Source organism: Bubalus bubalis, chromosome 21 (genome assembly GCF_019923935.1).
Source record: "Bubalus bubalis isolate 160015118507 breed Murrah chromosome 21, NDDB_SH_1, whole genome shotgun sequence".
NCBI classification, from domain to species: Eukaryota; Metazoa; Chordata; class Mammalia; order Artiodactyla; family Bovidae; genus Bubalus; species Bubalus bubalis.
Genome location: NC_059177.1, coordinates 48,746,893 through 48,762,080, shown reverse-complemented (window position 1 = coordinate 48,762,080; position 15,188 = coordinate 48,746,893).

Sequence of the window (15,188 nt, the reverse complement as noted above, 5' to 3'; positions counted from 1 at the left end):
ACTGGTAGGAGCCAGGTTAGTGGCTTCAAGGCCACAGAACAAGGTCCTGCTTATAGACATGGTGGCCCTGACACCGCCCCCCACAACCCCAAGCATGAGAGAAGCAGCTTCCGGAAGGACAGTTTCTTCCCATAGCTTGCAGAGCTGGCCCCAGAGTGGGCCTGCTCTCCTGAACCCCCTCACCGGACACCCTACGTTCTGTAAATAAGAAGGGGGCTCTGCCGCATTGGTAGGGTTATCTGGAGAACTGTAGGGTTATCTGGAGACCTATAGAAGAGGATTATGTCGTGTCTGCCTGGGTGGATCACAGCACAAATGAGGTGTGATGGCCACATGTTTGTGTAGCCCGGGAAACTGAGGCCCAGAGAGCAAACTAGAGGCTCACTGCTTCTCCTTCAAGTGGCTATTTCCTTAGGAAACATTCCCAGGTACAGATCTGCTGGGTTAAAGGCTGTGCATATTTTTAGGCCTTTTAACACCAGCAGCTAGATGGCCTTCAGAAGACGTCTCCAGGTCCATGGGCTTGGCAGGTTGTGAGGTAGTCATATCGGTGACCCAGCACTGCTCCGGAAGCTGTCATACTGGTGGCCTGGGACAAAGTCCCTTGGAGTCCCCCCGTGATAGAAGGACTCCCCTTTCCGTCTGTGGGGACTCAGGGCTATGCAAACCAGCCCTGCCCTCCTGCAGTCTCATGGGAGCCCCACAGGTAGACAGGCCCTGACAGCGCTGATTAGGGGGTGGTGGGCACAGTGAAGGAACTTGAGTCTATCCCGGTGGCTTCCTGGAGGAGGCAGTGCTAAGCCAGGTAGGAGGCAAGCTGACTACGGACAGAAGGGAGTGTGTGTGTAGCCAGGCCATGAGGTAACCTTGTCCAGAAGCCTCCCTGGGGCTGAGCCTGACCCAAGGATAAAGCACCCCAATTCCATCATTCTTTCCCAGGCAAGGGTTGATGTGTGGGCAGCTGCTCCCCCCAAACTCCAAGTAACTGAACTTCTCTGGCCTTGGGTTTCCACTCTCACAGTAAAATGGGAGCCTGGTAGAGGAGTTTGGAGAGCTGATGTGAGGTCTTCAGCTTCAGGCGGAGGTCACTACTGGCCCCAGATACCCAGGAGGCAGCATTCTCCTGGGAGGGAGGAGCATGGCTGAGTCCACTGGCTGAGATGCCAGGACTCCCTCCAGCCGAGGTTCAGGCTCAGATCACAGCATGCAGTGTCCTGCTGGCAGAGGAGAGAGGCCTCAGGCCATCTTCCAGAGGGCCTGACCCACCCCCCCTGTTTCCCTCCCCCTGGACAGAGTGGCCCAGCACCCCACTCCTCCCCCCACCTGCAGGGTCACCAGACTGCGTCCCCCTCCTTCAAGGCAGCACGTCCACCCCCTCCGTCCTCCTCAGGCAGGGGCCCACCCTGCGGTGTGGCTGCTTGGGCAGCGCCTGCAGATTTGTTCTGGGGGCCTTTCCCCAGTGGGGCGAGGCCCTGGGGGTCCACTGTCAGCCCAGGGCCAGAGGCTCTGAGGGTGTCTGGGAGCTCCCCCACTTCCCAGCAGCCAAACCCAGTAACAGCTGCTCCCACTGTCCCTGGGGCCTGATGGTTCAGACAAGTCACTCCCACACCTGCTGAGACACGTATCTTTGTTATCCCCTGGAGTGAGGCTCAGGGAAACGAAAGATCACTTCTGAAGGTGGAACTGCAGAGCAGTCTGCAAAGTGAGACTCCCATCTGGGCCAGAGAACTCATCCCCTGGGTCACCCCGGCTTGGGTGTTTCCACAGCCCCTTGTTCAGGAGACACCTCTGATCCTGGCCACAGCCCCCAGAAAGGGAACAGATTCAGCACAGGGGTGGCAGCTGAGGTCCAGAGAAGGCAGAGCTGGCCTTGGCCCACACAGCTTGGAGCCGGTCACCAAGTCCAGGGCAACGGAGGGATGCACACCTACACGGAGGCTCTTGGGAGTCCTGGGGCTGAGGGGTGCTGTGTGCTCCTCAGAGTGACCCGCTCTGGGAGGCCAGAGGCCGGCTGAGGACAGAGGGGTCCTCCCAGGACCCTTGAGTCAAATGAGGTGACTATGAGCCCATTGTCTGCTGACTAACAGACCATGGTTCCTCTGGCTTAGCAGGTGTTATACAAGAACTCAGTGTCAGAACTGCGAGCAGCCCTCAGTGAGGCCAACCAGTGTGTGCAGCTGGGGAGACCGAGGTCCAGAGGGTGCAGGAACCCAGCTGCAGGCCCATGGCCCTTCAGGCAGCTGAGCCTCTCCCTTGGGCCTCAGGTGGCTTAGTCCAGACCCCACTTGGGCAGGTGCTGACTGTGGCCAGGGCCCGAGCCTGGACTGAAAGTGGTGTTGGAGCCCACCTAGAGCTAGAAGTTGGTAGAAGCCCCACCCCAGACCCCCACTTTACTCTGATGGTCATCAGGGATCCTAGGAGCCCCAGTATCATCAGGCCAGGCTCCCACTTCCCCCCGAGGCATCTGGGAGGACCGAGTTCAGAGGCTGCCTGGGAGTCGAAAAAGGTTGAAACTGTGCTCAGAGCCCAGGTGTTGGTCTTCTGCAACTGGAGTTGTAGCGGGGGTTCAACCCTTCCCCCACTCCCAGGGTCCCGGGCTTGAGTGGGCTGGGGGACGCCTCGGGCTCCAGGGATTCTGAAGCCGGAAGGGTCCCTTGGCCAGGTTCGGGTGGGAGAGCATCCACCTCCACTCCCAGTGAGCCTGGCCCCCTCCGCCCAGGGCAGCGGTCCCGCCCCAACATGTTCCTGAGAGTCCAGATGGGGTGGGGGGGTGCGGGACAGGCAGGCGCTGGGGAGGGCAGGGCCAGGCATTTCCTGCTGGCGGGTGCCAGCTCCAGTGCCCTGAAGGAGGGCTTCTTTAGTCTTAGTCACAGGAAGTGAGCAGGGCAGATGGGCAGCGTGTGTGCGGTGCCGCCGGGCGGGGCGGGGCTGGGCTGGGCGGGCAGGCAGCTGTAGGAACCAGGAGGCAGGCCTGGTCCTGCAGGTTCCTTGTAGCCATACACACGGTATCTGCCCTGGACAGCCAGCCTGTTTCCTGCACCCAGATGCCAGGGGAGACCGGCCCCAGACCCTGGGTCCTTCCTGCCTGGTGGCCAAGTCTCTGCTCTGCAGCTGTGTGGTTAGACAGGTCACTTCACCCTCTGAGCCTCAGGATTCTCATCTGTAAAGTGGGGAAAACTGCAGCACTCACATGCCCCTGGCTTTCCCCCTCCCCGTTTGGGGTCCCACTCCTGGGGTCCTGGAGAAAGAGCCCACCTGGTAGAGCCTGTGCCCTCCTTGAGCAGAAGGGCTGATCTGGGCCCACAGCACAGGGACTTCTCGAGAACCGGGTGCAGTAACAGTTGATTCATACAGGTGCAGCCAGGGGTGACCCCCAACCCCCTGGCCTTGGCTGAGCTTTCTGCCTCCCCATCCCCTGGTGGCCCCCAGAAGTTGGAGCCCCCCTGCAGTCCACTGGGGGTGGGTTACCAACACCATGCTGCCTGCAGCCCCAGGGCTGGGACACCCGCCATGAGGTCACCCCCTGTCCCACAGCCCTGCTTCTGGGCAGTGCCTGGGGCCCCAGGGGTCTGGATTCTCTCTGACACAGCTCTGACTCGGCAGGTAGGAAGCACAGTCTCTGTCCCCATCCCCAGCCTGAGACCTCCTCCCTAAGGCCCCAGCACTCTCCCTCTCAGGAAGCCCCAGCACACTCTGGCCAGTTGGAGAAGGGAGGAGGTCTGGGGGCTCAGGTTCCGGTGCCCAGGCCCTAACAGGAGGAGGCCGGAGGCAGGGCTGTGGTGGGGAGCATGTGCCCTGGCCTCTGGGCCAGCTGCGTGTGGAGGGAGGCTTGCCCAAGGATGAGCTGAAGGGATCTTGAACTGGCTCATGCCACAGAAGGGCCATATGGGAGCAGAGGCCTGGTGAGGACTCAGACCAAGGGTCTCCCCTGCTTCCCCACCCGTGGGCCAGGGCCCTCTCCCAACTTTGGCGCTCTCACTGAGGGCCGGTGCTGGCTGGGGGCAGGAACACAAGTGGGATGTCCTCCCTTCAGGGGCAGGGTAGCAGATGTCGATGGAGCCTGGGAGTCCATCTCAGCCACTGAAGAACCTGGGGTCTTCGGGGGCTCCTAGAGCATGGCTCTGGCCCAGCTCCGACTGAGCCCAAAGGGGCAAAAGGCCAGGAAGGCGAGAGGGTCTCTGGACGGATGTGGCTGAGCCAGTGGGGAAAGGGTTGCCGGGCTCTGGCCCAGCTGGGCGGTCGGCCTCCCCAGCCTGGGAGCCTGGGCTGGGCGGGGGCAGCGGGGCTCAGGGAGGGCGGGCTGTTGATCCAGCCCAACAATGATGAAACGGCCCCTTTGTCCCGTGGCGCCAAAGTTGCTGTGACTGAAGGAGGCGTGACGTGAAAGGGTCATTGTTCCCACTTGGACGGCCACTCGGGGAGCTGGAGGACCAGCCCAGGGTCGGCCGCCTGCCAAGCCTGCAGCCCTGCCTGCCGCACGGCGGGCGGAGTGTCCCGGGATTGCAGCCTTCCCTCCCGGGGCCAGCTCCCTCCCGGGCTGGGCCGGCACAGGTATCCACCCGGAGGTGCCCCTCCATCCTGAGCTCCACGGGGCTGAGTCCGATGTCACGGTGCTGGGGGCTGGGCTCTTCACAGACATGGGAGCCCTGCTGGGCAGGACGCCTGGGTGCCGGGAGAGCCGAGGTGGGGTGAAGCAGGTGCTTCGTCCTAGGCCGAGGAGACAGGCCTGACCACACACCCCAAGATGTTGGGAACCCCTCCCTGACCCTTGCAGCTTAGGGGAGAGAGGCCCAGAGAAGGAACTGGGTGGCCCAGACCACAGGGCATTAGCAGCCAGTCTGCTGACACCCAGGCCAGACCTACCTCCCCACAAGTCTGCATGCCTGGTGGACCCCCGCTCTCTCTAGACACTGAAGCCCCACCTCTTTGCAGCTCCCACCCCTCTCCTGCTCTCTAATCCATTCCCCTGAGCACAACCCCCACTCACCCCCCACCACACCCCACATCTTTCTAAAACCCAAACTAATCAGGTCCCTCCTCGGCCTCAAGCCCACCATGTCCTCCACATCCAGAGAAGGTTCTAGCTCTTGTGCTGCCCTTCAGGGCCCTCACTGTGCTACAGAAGCCAAGGGCAAGAGGCCCCTTTAGAGACTGGAGTCTCCTTTAGCCTGTATGAGGAGGTGACCAAGTAAAGCCCTTTGAAATCTTCCCAGGGTCAGCCTCCACCCCTTTGCTCCCACAGATCCTGCCCCCTCCAGTTCACCACCGCCCCCCGCCCCCCGTCCTCCTCCTGGTCCACCTGGCCTCTGGGGCTCAGGTGAGGAGCCAGGAGGCTGGGCAGGGTGATTGGGAGGGGCTGGTTCACACCCAAGCTGGGGCCCCCTCACCTCCCCCACCATGGCCTCCCTGGCCCCAGTACCCAGACTTCCTCTCCTCCGGGGCTCTCCACTGCCCCCATCAGCTGGCATCAGGCTCAGCTTGACCCAGGCTAATTAGACCCTCCCCTAGCCCAGAGGAGGCTCTGGCTCCAGCTCTAGGCTTTTTTCCCTGGAGGGACAGAGCTAATTAACCGAGAGGGTTTAATTAATCAATTAGTGTGGCCTCCAGACCCCTCTACTTAGCTGTCACGGTGGCAGGTATTTATAAACATGAGTTCTGGCTGAAACCAGAGGGGAGGACAGGCGACCATGGTGGGCACAGAGGCTGCAGAGGCCAGAGCTCCTGCCGGGCCCAGAGGCGCCCAGTCCTACCTCCTCAGCATCTCCACAGGCAGACATGCAGCCAACAGCGTGAGGACACAGCGCGGTGTGTTCCCTGGGGATGCATGTCTGTGTGCACAGGCCTGACGTCCTGAGCCGGACGGGTTCCCAGAGGTGCCCCAGACAGTGCCCAGAGGGCCGATGAGTCAGCACCCTGGCCATCGAGGCCCCCAGTGGGATGACTCTGCACAGAGGACCGTGGGAGCCAGAGGAGGCACCAGAACATCAGCTGCGGGGAGAAGTTGGGAAGGCTTCCTGCAGGCGGAGGCATTTGAGCCTTGCTTAGGGAGAGGGTAGACAGGTGTGGCCATTTGAAGGGAGTGATGGTGATGCAGAGTATTCAGGGCGAGGAAATAGCTTGTCCAGAAACAGCTGGAGGCGGGACCTTTGCCGCAGGATGTCCCCTTCTGCGGGAAGCCGCCTAGATGCCCCGTTGTTGTTGCTCAGTCGTGTCTGATTCTTTGTGACCTGCAGCATGCCAAGCAGGCTTCCCTGTCCTTCATTGTCTCCCAGAGTTTGTTCAAGTTTGCTCAAACTCATGTCCATTGAGTCAGTAATGTTATCTAAATATCTCATCCTCTGCCGCCCTCTTCTCCTTTTGCCTTCAGTCTTTCCCAACATCAGGGTCTTTTCCAGTGAGTCGGCTCTTCTTATCAGGTGGCCAAAGTATTGGAGCTTCAGTATCCGTCCTTCCAATGAATATTCAGGACTGATTTCCTTTAGGATTGACTAATGTGATCTCTTTGCTGTCCAAGGGACTCTCAAGAGTTTTCTCCAACACCACAGTTCAAACTCATCAATTCTTCAGCACTCAGCTTTGTTTATAGTCCAACTCTCACATCCATCCATTACTACTTGGAAAAACCATAGCTTTGACTATATGGACCTTTGTCGGCAAAGTGATGTCTCTGCTTTTTAATACACTGTCTAGGTTTGTCATAGCATTTCTTCCAAGGAGCAAGCATCTTTTAATTTTATGGCTGCAGTCACCATCTGCAGTGATTGTGGAGCCCAAGAGAATATAATCTGTCACTGTTCCCACTTTTCCCCCTTCTATTTGCCATGAAATGATGAGACCATACGCCACGATCTTAATTTTTTGAAGCTGAGTTTTAAGCCAACTTTTTCACTCTCCTCTTTCACCTTCATCAAGAGGCTCTCTAGTTCCTCTTCACTTTCTGCTATAAGGATGGTGTCATCTGCATATCTGAGGTTATTGATATTTCTCCCAGCAATCCTGATTCCAGCTTGTGCTTCATCCAGCCCAGCATTTCGCATGATGTACTCTGCATATAAGTTTAATAAGCAGGGTGACGGTATTGAGGCTTGATGTACTCCTTTCCCAGTTTGGAACCAGTCTGTTGTTCCATGTCTGGTTCTAACCGTTGCTTCTTGTCCTGCATATAAGTTTCTCAAGAGACCAGTTAGGTGATCTGATAGTCCCATCTCTTAAGAATTTACCAGTTTGTTGTGATCCACACACTCAAACGCTTTGACATAGTCAGTAAAGCAGAAATAGATGTTTTTCTGGAATTCCCTTGCTTTCTCTGCAATCCAGTGGATGTTGGCAGTTTGATCTCTGGTTCCTCTGTCTTTTCTAAACCCAGCTTGTACATTTGGAAGTTCTCAGTTCATGTACTCCTGAAGCCTAGCTTCAAGGATTTTGAGTATAACCTTGCTATCATGTGAAATGAATGCAATTGTCTGGTATGAACATTCTTTGGCATTGAAATGAAAACTGACCTTTTCCAGTCCTGTGGCCACTGCTGAGTTTTCCAAATATGCTGGCATATTGAGTGCAGCACTTTAGCAGCAGCATCTTTTAGGATTTCAAATAGCTCAGCTGGAATTCCATCACTTCCACTAACTTCGTTCGTAGTGATGCTTCCTAAGGCCCACTTCACTTCACACTGCAGGATGTCTGGCTCTAGGTGAGTGCTCACACCACCGTGGTTATCTGGGTCGTGAAGACCTTCCTTGTACAGTTCTTCTGTGCATTCTCGTCACCTCTTCTTAAACTCTCCTGCCTCTGTCAGGTCCCTGGGTTTCTGTGCCACACTGTGCGCATCCTTACATGCAGTGCTCCCTTGATATCTCCAGTTTTCTTGAAGAGATCTCTACTCTTTCCCATTCTATTGTTTTCCTCTATTTCTTTGCATTGTTCTTTTAAAAAGACTTTTTTTTCTCTCCTTGCTGTTCTCTGGAACTCTGCATTCAGTTGGGTGTAACACTTTCTATCACCGTTCCCACTTTTCCCCCTTCTATTTGCCGTGAAGTGATGAGACCATACGCCACGATCTTAATTTTTTCTCCCTTGCCTGTAGCCTCTCTTCTTTTCTCAGCTATTTGTAAGGCCTCCTCAGACAACCACGTTGTTTTCTTGCATTTCTTGGGGATGGTTTTGATCGCTGCCTTCTGTACAATGTTATGAACCTCCATCTGTAGTTCTTCAGGCACCCTGTATACCAGATCTAATCCCTAGGCGCCTTACCTATTAGAATTGCGTGTCCCTGAGCCTCTGCCCCTCCAGGCTGTGCACTCTGGGACAGCCTCCCAAGATGTTGTCAGCATTTTTCCTCTGCCTCCCCCACCCACCTGGCCCCGGGAACCCACAGATGCATGGTAGTCCCTTTAGGAAGGTTGGGGGTACAGGCTCCCTCCCTTAGGATGCTGCTTTCCTGCGGTCGGCTCTGGTGGGAGCCCAGGTGGTGTTAGGCTTGGGAGTGGTCAGAGACCCCAAGCCTCAGTGGAGCTCAGCCCTGGGGTAGTTGAGTGGTACTGAGTCCAGGCTTGTACTGTTGGCCACACAGTAGGCAAGTAAATCGAGAAGTGAGTTGTTGCTACAAGGATAGCAACTTTATTTTAAAAAATCAGCAGACTGAGAAGATAGTGGACTAGAATCCTGAAGAACCACTTCACCGGAGTTAGAATTCAGGCTTCTTTTGTGTTTAAAGGGGAGGGGGTGTGGTTGGCTGTTGCAAACCTGGTGTCAGATCTTCGGTCTCGGCTGTCCCTGGAACTCAGGTCATGATGTCCTGTAAACTTCCAATAAGACAAATGTGATTCTCTGTTACACAACTTTCTATCTCTGTATGAATGGGAAAGTGTTACACCTGAAAAATCAGAGCCCTGAGAATGAGCTAGCCTGTATATTTCAGGCTATGGGCAGCATTCTTTTTTCTTTTGTAAATTTTTTAAAAATAATTATTTATTGGCTGTGCTGGGTCTTGTTAGTTGCAGGGAGCGGGGACAGCTCTCCAGTTGCAGTGCGTGGGCTTCTCACTGGAGTGGCTTCTCTTGTTGCAGAGCTCGGTCTCTGGGCGCGCAGGCTTCAGGAGCTGGGGCTCATGGACTCGAGAGCGCAGGCGAGTAGGTGTGGCACACGGGCTCAGTCGTCCCGCAGCGTGTGGGGTCTTCCCGGACCAGGGATTGAACCCAGGTCCTCTGCACTGGCAGATGGATTCTTTTATCACTGAGCCACCAGCGAAGTCCCCTAGGCAGCATTCTTACTTTGTAGCAAAAGCAATAGAACACAAAGGCTCGAGTGAAAGAAACAGGTCCAGCGCAGGGTCAGATCGGTTCTTCCCCGTGAGAAGAGTCAGCCAGACGGGCCCCCAGACCCCAGTGCGGACCCCTCTCAGCTTGACTTCCACATCTGCCCATCAGGGATGGTCAGCACCTCCCTCCCAGGGCTGCAGGGAGGATTACATGAGTTTATCACATAAATCCAGAGGGACACTCTGGCCCAGAGTGAGGGCCTTGCGGCTGTGTTATTATCACTAGTCTTACTGCAATTAGAAATGCCAGAGGATCAGATGCCAGCCAGACTCCCAGGCAGAACAGCTTTGAGGGGCAGCTGGAGCCTCTGGCCCTATAACTCGGCCCCCAGTGCCTTGCTGAGTGCCCGGCACTGCAGATACATGGCTTCTCCGAATTAGAAACAATAATGGCCAAAAGTTAAAGACAAACGGTCCTGCTTTCCTTTCAGAAACCAACTGGAAAAAGTAGAGCACAGGTGTTTGACCTGGAAATGCCGCTTTTAGGCATAAGGCCCAAGAAAAGAGTCTGCAGTGTAAAAACACTGCACCCAGGGTCCCAGCCCACACGTGCCGATGGGACAGAGAAAAGGCAGGGCAGCCCTAGCACTGAGTGACCGGGGAGGGGGGAGCAGAGGACGGGGCTGCCGGGGCCTGGCTCCAGGCGGTTGGAGGAAAAGCGGGAGCCAGGCCTTATTCCGGCTGTTTCCCATCCAGGAGCACCTTCCCAAGTCCCCATGCCGGGCTCCAGCAGGGCCGGAAGAGAAGCAGCTCCCAGCAAGCCTAGGTTTGGGGCCAGTGTGAGCAGAGGACAGACGGGGTCCCGTGGGTGCAGGGCCAAGGAGGGACAGGGCTGGGGAACTCAGGGGCTAGTGAGGAGGGTCTTTGGGCAAGAGACGTAGGAAGTGGAGCAAAGGGATAGAGTGCGGGGAGCAGGCTGAGCTCAAGGCCCTTCCTGATGGCCCCGGAAGACACTCAGGCTCCACGATCGAAGCTTCCCCAGACGCAGGCTGGGACTGGGAGGAGCAGGCCGTGGAGCTGTGAGCAGAGGCCAGGGCTCCCCCAGGGCCGCGTGCTTGGCAGCTCTCTGTGAGTTTTTCTGGACCTTGGGTCGGGGACACTGCAGGGAGTCCTCTGGGCAGGTAGACATAAGGGGCAAACGTCCTCAAGGGGCTGCAGCAAAGGGCTCTTCTGGGCAGAGAAAGGCACCCCCACCCCAGCCAAGGCCTCTCGGCCCGGGACCGTGGCCTTCTCCCCAGGCTGGGCACTGGCTCCTAGGCGACTCCTGATGCCTGGCTGTCCAGGGCTTGCGACAGAACTGAGGGTCTGGGAGTGGGTCCCCTGGGTCACTTTTCTCATCAGGGAACCCGAGGACCTGGACTGGGGAGGAGGCTTGTCCAGGATCACACAGGAGTCAGCAGTGGCCAGCCCCGGGCGGTGCCCCCCATCAGGGGGCAGCCACAGTTAAATCAGCATCACCCACTGCTCGTGTTCCCAGGGCCTGAGAGGAAGACCCTTCATCCTGCCATCTCCTCTTAGAACTACAGTTCTCAAGCCCACTGTACAGGTGAGAAAACTGAGGCTCTGGGAGGGGCCTCCAGTCTGTGCTGTCGAATACAAGGGAGGACGCTGGTGGTCTCAGCGTGCAGGGGCACAGTGAGGGGTGGGGGCAGGGGAGCAGGGACTCCAGTGGCCAGAACCAAGCCCAGGTCCGCTTGCCGTGCGCAGTGAAGCCCATCTGCTGACCCTGGGTTGTGGTGAAGGACAGGCAGTGTTCACTGCAGGCGCCAATACAAGGGAAGGGGTGGCTGGCGCTCAAGACCCTTCCCCTCCCCGCAGGGTTTCAGTGAGGCATTTTGAAAGGCCAGGTGAGGGAGGGGAGTCGGCAGGCTGTGTGATCAGCTTGTGCGCGATTCTCTGGTTGACGGTGAGGTCACGGGACGGTGTCACAGGGGCTAACGTTACCCATCCTTGGGAGCCAGTAGGTCTAGGGGCTGCTGTCCTCACGGTCACCAGGTCGTTAACATCTTCCATTTGGTGGGTGGTTTTCACGTCTGTGAAACAACTCAGGAAGTGTGCATCTTACAGTTTTATCTGGGTGCTTCACAGAGGAGCTACAGCAGAGGATATGCTGGGGGCAGGGGGTGGGTCTGCCCTGGAAAGGCCCACAGAGTCCTGCTAAGTCACACAAGTCTGCTGGCCCTGAGTGGTGTCATCTCCCCGCCCCTCCCAGGCCACAGTGGTCCAGCCCCAGCGCGCACCCTGACCATCCTAGCCTCCTCAGGGTCCCCTGTCCTGAACACCTGCCCCTTAGCCTGTTCTCCACTCAGAAACTAGAGGCTCTTTCTTTTAAAAAAAAAAATTTTTAACAATGGTTTTTAATTGAAGTATGGTTGATTTACAATGCTGTGTTAAATTCTGTTGTATCACCAAAGTGATTCAGCTCTGTATGTACACACACACACACACACATGCATTCCTCTTAAAATATGCTTTTCCATTGTAGTTTACCTTAGGATGCTGATTACAGTTCCCTGTGCACTCCAGTAGGACCTTGTTGTTTGTCCCTCTGTATACAAATGCGTACATCACTCCCCCGGCTTCCCACTGCATTCCTCCCCTTCCCCCTTGGCAGCCGCCACCCGTCTGTTCTCTGCGTCCATTTCATCGTGGATAGGTTCACGTGGGTCGTGTTTTAGACTCCACGTGTAGTAGGGTGGTAGAGCATTTGTCTTTCTCTGACTCCCTTCACTCAGCGTGCTATCCTCTGGGTTTGTCTGTGTGCCTGTGCGCGGCATGATTTCCTTCTTTTTCATGGCCGCGTGGTGTTCTGTGGTGTGTATGCCCCTCGTCGTCTTCACCCATCCATCTGTCAGTGGACATACCGGTCGTTTCCGTGTCTTGACTAGTGAATAGTGCTGCTGTGAACATAGGCGTGTGTGTATCTGTTTGAATTATAGTTTTGCCCAGGTGTGTGCCCAGGAGTGGGACTGTTGGATCCTGCGGTAATTCTCTCTCTGTTTTCTGAGGAACCTCCTTACTGTTTTCCACAGTAGTTGCACCAACTTACATTCTAGGCAGTCTTTCTAGGGACAACCAGATCTTGCCAGCCCTGGGCTTAAAGCTCTTTAGGGGCTCCCCTGTCCTCTGGACCACATCCCTCCACTCTCCTCCTGGCCCTTCCAGCCCTGGAGAAGGGGCTGTGACTCCTCTTTGGCCTGCAGCAGGGGCGGAAGGGCCCTGGGACTGGAGAAGGAGGTATGGGTGTGGAGCGGGCAGATGGGGTTGCTCCAGATGCACAGAAGCCATGGGGGTAGGTGACGGAGCAGCCCCGGAAAGGGGACTGCCTGCCTGAGCAAAGTGGATCTGGCAGGGGCTGGCATCCCCTGTCGCCCGTCAGGGCTCATCTGGCCCATAGCCAGAGACGGTGGGGCTGAGGCCTCATCTTACCCTTGGGGAGTCGCTAATGATGGTCTGTAATGGCCTTGCCTGGGAAGGGATGACCTCACCAGCCACACCCTGGTGAGAGGAGGCTGGAGTCAGAGGCAGGCGGCTCCTTCATCACCCTGAGACCTGCTCGGGCTTGTCTTGTCTGAGAAATGAGGGGGCCGTGTGCACGCACGCGCTCGTGGATCTGGTCCTCCCCAGGGCCAGAGGGAGAAGGCTCCCAGCCCCTGGGTGAGAAGACGGGGGAGCAGGGCAGGCAGGCCTTGCTTCTGCTCAGCGTCTCTGGCTTCTGGTAAGGACTCAGCTGTGGGTCCCTGTGTTCCCGGCCACATCAGCGCTGATGTGGAGGGCCTGCCCGCTGCAGACACAGCGTCCGGGGGGCCAGCCTGCGTGTGCCGGGCGGTGGCGGCAGGTTCCAGCACAGTCTTGCCGCCTGCCCCCGCCCTGCCCCATTCACTGGGGATGACTGTGTTTGCACTCTGGGGAGCGGCCCTGGGGGAAGGGGAGTGGCCCCTCTCCTGAGGGCTGCCTCCCTCTGCCCCAGGCCCAGCGCAGGACCACCCGAGAGAGAGTTCATCCCTTTTGTGGTCTCCTTGTCACACCCGCTTCAAGGTGACTCCTCCACAGGTTACAAGTTCTTTCTTGTGTCCAGCCTTAGTCACTCCTGCTGTTGCGCCTGATTCATATATCGTAGGACAGTTGAGGCCCCATTATCCTGCCACCCAGCCTGACGTCACTGAGCTTCCCTCAGGCATGTTCCCACTCCTGGGCACATGTGCCCGGTCGGCACAGGAAACGGATGCTGGATGAATGTGCAAGTGAGGGAGTGAGTGGCTCAGTTCCTCCTGTGGAACGCTAAGTGGATGAGGGGGTCCTGGGGGCCCGGGCTGAGATGGGGACAGGAACGGGAACCCAAAGGGAGGCCAAAAAAAAGAGGGTCAGGAAGAGAGAGATGGACTGAGGGCACAGAGAGGGGGCCGGGCGTCCCTGAGCCCCGCTGGCGGCCGGACCTCAGCCAGAGATGCCTGGGATGGACAGCGCCCACGGGGCGGCCGGGACAGCACGGCCAAAACAGACTGGAATCGCAAGCGCTCAGAGTGAGGGACCATGACGCACGACCTGGGACCCAGCGTGGGGACAGGGTGTGGCCTAGGCCAAGGTCAGAGCAAGGACCCAGCCATGCCCTGTCCCTCCATCTCCATCTCAGCCAGGCAGGCAGTGAGGTGGGGGTTGCTGCAGATGAGGACAGAGGGTCAGAGAGGCCCCCAGGCCTAGGGTTGCGTAGGAGGCATCGCCCCTCAGCCCTTAGCTGGAGGACTGGCTCTGGAGGAGACTGCTGCTCCCCCCCGCCACCCCCCCAGCCCTGTGCTTGGGCACGCCGGCACTGCCAGGCACTTACTCGGGCTGTCGAGGGCCCAGCCCCCAGCCCAGCACCCGCGGGCTTCCCCAGCCCAGGCGGAGGGCAGCGAGAGGGAACAAAGGTCCAGTCTCTGCCTGCTCAGGCCCCCACCCCCTTGCCTGCCCCTGGCACAGAAGGACCCAGGCCCAAGGGAGCCCACGAGCAAAAGCAGCCCCCGCCCCTTTGCCGACACTGTGAGAACCGCCTCCTCCCACTCCTCAGACCTGGTGTTCCCCAGTTCTAAAGATGGGAAGGCTGGGGACTTCCCCCTGGTGGTCTGGTGGCTGAGACCTCATGCTCCCAGTGCAGGGGGCCCGGGTTTCCTCCCTTCAGGGAACTAGATCTCCAGTCCCGAAACCAAGACCCAGCGCAGCCAAAGAAAGGAAGATGAGAAGGCTGACAGCCACGCAGCTGGGGCTCGAACCACGAGGCCCTCACCATAGGCGAGTGAGGCCGGGACTGGACTGTTGGATGTAACTCATGGCGAGATGGGGCGGGACACAGGAGGGAGCCTGGATGGCCCCAAGGTGGGGGGTCCTAAGGAAGCAGCTGAATCAGTCACTCTTCCCGCTGTGCCCACCTACCTGCCACCTGGAGCCAGTCCAGTGCTGGTCACAGCAGAAGGGATAATGCCAGGGGGGCAGCAGAGACGGGGAGATGGGAGTCAGCAACCCAGACCCCCAGGTTCCCGACTGGGGCCAACTTGATCAGAGGTGAAGCCCCTGCAGGGGGGCTCCCAGTTTCCCATCTCTGATGTGGGGCTGTGGGCCCACTGGGGGCCTCGCTCCCCAGGCCATGGCCTTCCAATCCCTCCAGGTCCCTTCCGTGTCCCCTGCTCCCCCCAGGGTTGAGTCTGAAGCCTCCAGAGGGGCCCGTCTAGAGGGCTGCTGCTCAGCTGCCCTGGGGAAGCCAGCCATGGATCAGGCCCCCCTGGAGGCCCAGGTCAAGACCAGGAAATGAAGGTGAGGGGCTCATCATGCCTGAATGGGAACACACCAGGCATCGGGGTGTGTTGGCCCCACTGTACAGAGATGGATGCTGTGACTC